Source organism: Sipha flava, unplaced genomic scaffold (genome assembly GCF_003268045.1).
Source record: "Sipha flava isolate LNK unplaced genomic scaffold, YSA_version1 1_pilon_pilon, whole genome shotgun sequence".
NCBI lineage: Eukaryota > Metazoa > Arthropoda > Insecta > Hemiptera > Aphididae > Sipha > Sipha flava.
Genome location: NW_020272783.1, coordinates 3,151,438 through 3,157,274, shown reverse-complemented (window position 1 = coordinate 3,157,274; position 5,837 = coordinate 3,151,438).

The window sequence follows — 5,837 nt, the reverse complement described above, 5'->3', positions numbered from 1 at the left end:
GTGCTTGTGATGCAACCTTAAAGCGCCGACAGAAGGATCACAGGCCATCTCCTTTTTATAGAAGTTCTCGTTTAGCTGTTCCTGATGACATTCCGAAATGGTCAACGCACTTAAAAGACACTAAAATATTACAATCGATGTATTGTAACTTTTTCGTAAATTAATCAAAGTAGTATTATTATTTACATAAAAACGTACCTACGTTATATTAAAACACATGCTCATTTTGATCCTATGAACGTAGACATATATTAATTCAGGAACGCGTCAACCCTTATCAGGATTCCAATGGGAAAAAATTACGAAAGCTGATTAAAAACGTGCTTATAAATGTATGATGTATTTGTTTTGGTTTTTACACCTAATCCAATAAAATTAATTGGCCCAGATTTCGGAACGCAACGTCATTTCCCTACACTTACACCCACTCCATAAATTCTCATTTTCTATGTCACTGCATGCACAAAGGAGTACGACGGGTATAGTGTTTCTGCGCATAAATATGGTGTAAAGAAAATAAAACGTATTTTAAAATTCATTTGATTCCAAACAGGAACAACTGTAGATAAATTGTGCAGCGATTGTAAGATAGCGTCGGTTGACTTTTGAGTGCGCAGTTTATCATCTTTATTATTATTTATTTATTTTTTTTGTTTGTTCATAAGTTATATATTTCGACTGTTCAGACGTTGACACACCCTTCGTCAAAAGCGTACCGCAGGGACAGGAGAACGCAAACAGATTAGTTATTATAATTGTCTGAAATATAAAGTCGTTAAATTTTATTTAAGAAAATTAATGAATTCCTGACGTTTGTTTGACATTATTGCTGTGAATTCAAGTAAATTATTTTCAATCCAACACCGTTCACATTCAGTTATTTAAACGCGGAAAGAAAATAATATAAAATCCTTCTAGAAATGGTTTACATTTGTAAAGCGCTAAATTGATCAAAAGGCGCTCTGAAATATATGATATGAAGTTAAATATTATAATAATGTCTTTGATTGTTGCATGTAGTCGGATGTTTGAAAACCCGATTTCTACGGCTGTATAAAAACAAATTCTATCGATTTCCTTGTACAAAGAAAAAAATATTCACAGGCTGTTGGAGTGAATTCCGATTAAAACAGCTCATTTGCTCACATTGATCGATCGTGCGGTTTTACGAAAGCTGGCGGAATTTCAATATTACGGACATGAACCATACTATTGAAAATCCCGGACAAATAATAGATATTATACCTACCTATCAGAGTCAAGGCTTTGTGGTCAAACACACCAAAACTGATGTTCATTTTGTGGTTAATTTGCCTACGCGTTTTTGTAATACCACATACAATAAATAATAATTCATCCATGACGTTTTATTCGTAATGCGTAATATGAAGTTGTCCAAATGCCCAAATATGATCAGGCATCGCACCTATAAATATGTAAATATGTATACATGCTATAATATGAATATGATAAAATAAAATTACTTTTTTTTTTCATAATACTATTACATCATTTTTTTTAATTCAACATTTTTGTACTACAATGATATTGTACCTACTAGTGTAGTATTAAACCTCTAGGTTTTAGAATTTCAAACCATCAGTTTGATTAAATAAAAAGCTTACATGTTTAAAATAAAACGGTTTGATTATTATAAAATAATCTAAAAATAATAAATGTGCTTGAAAAGCATACTCACATCAATGGATCATCAAAATAAATTATTATTAACGACGGAATGATTATAAAAAGATTATTTTTAACGGAATAGAGTTGTGGTCAATAATTATGATGTTTCTTTCTTCTTCGTAGTTTTGCGTTTCTTTTAAAATTATTTGAACTTTTTTGAACTCATTTAGAATACAAAACCACCTAAGATTTCTGGATACTATTATTTATGGTATATTTGAACATACCAAATATTTTAATAACATATACTTATAACGCAGTACGGTTGGTTTTTTTTATATATTTTACTATATCAGCTCACGGTATCAACTTTTAATAAGATTTCATATTATTATAATTAGAAGTCGGTCGAAAAAAATCTAATCCAGAACCTGTAATGTTGACCAACGTGCGTGTTTTTAATAATTTCGTAATAATTACATATAGATTCGCTGTGCGTGAACGAGGTACATGCTAAACGGCCTAAACAAATGTAGTGTAATTATATGTCCGGCAGTTACTTAAGCAGATGAAACACTTTGGTGTTCGATGCATTTGCCTATCGTATGGTCTCACATGTCTAATATCTAGCGATTTAGACGTATTTAGCCTAACCTCTCTGCCGCACGTGCTATAACGGATCCGTCGATGAAGACACGATAAGGATTTTGAATACACGCTGGTCGTGTAATGGATCCTTTAGACTTTATCCATCCAGAAGTTATTAAAATCGGATTAAAAAAAAAAAAAAAAAAAAAAAAAACCAAAATAGAAAAGTCGACCAACGCGTTTTAAGTAGGAATCTAGGCTAAAAAACCAAAAAAAAAAAAAAAAATCGAAATTCTATACCAACAGTGCATATACAGGTTAGGTTTTTCCTAACCGCTTTTCGGGATCCTCAATAGTTAATCCGTTCGTTCGGCAAGGGTAGTCGGTAATAAAACTTAAAAAAGCGACTGCTCCAGTTCTAAAACAAAGGTGGTCGATAGGATTATTGATTGTTATGCAATGAAGTCAACGGAATGTGTAATAAAATGTTTGACCGTTGGCGACGGAAGGCAAAACACTCTGTCGGACTAACGTTTGTCGCGTTGGCGATCAGTTGACGACGAGCGAGCGAGGGGCGAGAAAGAGAACGAAAAGGCGAATGACTCGGTGGTGAAATCGTCTCCACTGCGGACGACGACGACGACGACGACGACGCCGCCGGACCGATACGCTCGACCGACACGGTAGCGCAGAGGCTTTCGTCGTCCGGATACAGGATACGGTACCGGCCTATATAAATCATTAAGGACCGCCGAAATGATCAATGAACCGCTATTGAAGATCCGTGTGTGCACGACGCGCACGCCTAACAGACATTTGGTCAACGTCTGCTGACAGGCGCCGCACGCACGTCTCCGGTGCCGCCCGGTTACATTTCCATAATATGATAATGCGCTGCGTTGTAATGCGTGCGAAACGGTGCATGAACGGAGGACACCGTTGATTTTTGATTTTTTCGCCTTAGTCAGCGGCCGCTGTCGTCGCGCTCGTGTCCGCGTACAGCCGAGGCCGAATAAACCAGTTTTTATTTCAGGGCTTAACGTCCCCCTTCCCTCCCGAAAATGTATTTTTGGTTACGAATCATTTTACTCCAACAGCATGCCGCATACCCTCCCACACCCTCGATTCGGAGGGTCTGACATGAACACCGTAGCAAACGGACGCCCGACGAGCATCTGTGAGCAAAGCGAACGCGTCGGACCGCTGATCACTGGCGCGGATCCGATCGGGAAAAACATTTATCCTTCCACACGTTTTCGGCGGATAAATTCGTTGGCGGTTTTCACGAACTCTTTCGTTTTACACCGAGAACGGTTTTTCTCGTACACGGTGCCCGGTTACGTATGCCCGCAACGGGTATTACTACTGGAAACGACACGTTTCCACAGTTTTCTCGCGCGCGCGTATCAGTACTGTTGCGGAACGGAGTACGATCTGTGGGGACAACGGTACAGCCCGTTGGACAACCGAAATACTTATCTTCATTCGTGAACGTCCCTGACAGCACCTGAGGTGGCGGTAAACGTGCTCTCGTCTTGCGCTCGATTCGCAACGGTCGTTGCAGTTCCAATATCGTACAACGGTTAGACGACGACATGTTTTTTTTTTCCAATCGTACTTCTACTTCACACAACTTCTCGTTGTCGGTATAAACGAGGGGTGGCCAACGCTTATGACGATACCAAAAACTATTTCGGGTTTCTCGTCGGATTATGAAGAACGTTGTACACATTAAAAACATTTATCAACTTAAATGTTATTATTTAGTTAAACGGAATGAAGGTCTAATTTAAGGAAACAACATTGCTCATGTATTTACTCATTTGCTCGATATGATTTTTGTTGTACACTCGATAAATCGTTTACACTCGGTTTAGAATTCGTAACTTTTAATGAAGTACGTGCGGTACTAATGCAGCAATCCATTGCTTGGCATCTCAATATAGATTTGATGAAATTGATTTCCGAAAATATTGGCTCACGTGAATTAGTTAAAGAAAAATTGATATAAAATAGCAAACGCCTATTTTTAAAGTGTTTCGTTGTGACCGTTTAAAACGTACTCATATGCAATTTAGTAAATATTTTTATTTTTCGCGCGTGCTATTTCGGACATGTATGCCATGGATTTACAATTCTTGGTATGTACCCCAAAACGTATACCTTTTCCGGTCGAATCTCGAAAGTTCCGGTCCGCCTACTTCTACTTTATCGCGTGCGGGTTTCTAATCGGGTGCAAAATAATATTTTTAAAAACGTGTCTATCCATAAGGAGTTATGTAATATACATGCAAGATTTTTTTTCTGCCGTTCTATGCGATTCTCTAACTCCGTTTTCAATGTTCTAACCGCATTCATACAGCAGGGACCGTGTACAGTCATTCTTTCCCTCTAGACGTATAATTTAGTTCTTTGCAAAGGATAACAAAAAAATATCTCTAAACGTTTCTCCCCAGTCGAAGAAAAAATAATACGAGGGGAAACATAGTTTTCCCTTAAAAGTCCTAAGTTATTGAAAAGAAGTTATTTCAAACTTTTTTTATAACGTAGTTATAACAGGTACAATATTGAAAATATATATAAAATAAAAGTCGTGAATTCAACTACCAAAACAAATAACAGTGTTACAACTTTGTTTTCTTGCTGAGAAATGTATATATGTGTATACTGTGTGGTTGGTTTATAAAATATTTCTAAAACGTCTTCTTTACATAAATAATAATCTAATATAAATACATCGTTTAAAAGCGTTTTAAACGAATGGGACAAATTACATACTCTGATAAAATCTTGTGTCATAGAGTTTTCAATTAATCGAAATAAAAACGAAAATAATATACGTTCTAAAGAGAACAAGAAAATAATAAAATCATAATGTTGTAATTTATATTTGTTAAAGTCTCGGTAAAAAAACCGACAGACTGTTTAAACCATTGTTATGTTCTGCACGTACTGTAACGTGGTCTAAGGTAATCAGTTAAATATAGGTTATTCAGGGAAGGTTTTCAAGTCGTTTTGAATACATTCAACCGTAGTTCGGGAGCATTAAGGAGGTGGATCTTAATATAACAAATAAATTTAGATTGGTTCAGGTAATCACGAAACTTTAATATAAAACTTACTGGCTATGGATGTCTAAAGAACAATAGGAGTTTGGCTACCTCGGATGGTCATTGTGGCCGATGTACCGTTTCCCGTTTCTTACATATACGACATTGGCCGTTTGCCTAACAATAGCGACGTATGTATGATAAATGTTCTAGCAAGAGCTTAGTGTCTACTCAGAAAATATACATATTATGTGCGTTGACTAATAATGATATAACAATTGTTACAGTACGTACACTTATTGTACAAAGATCCAAACTAAGAGTGCATGTATGGTTCCATAGCCTTTCCATGTCCCGCACTCACAAGGCTTAAAGCGACAAAAAAAAGAGTACGGGGGACTCTAATCCATACATCATTTTCAGCGTTTCATGTAGCTCTGTTCAATTACTAGTTCATTAATTATAAATAGGTATACGAGTATATATGTAACGAGGTGTTGTTAGTGAATAAACTTCCTCCCCTTATTATTCCTGTGTTGTAAAAATTTATAAACTTTTAAATTACTTATT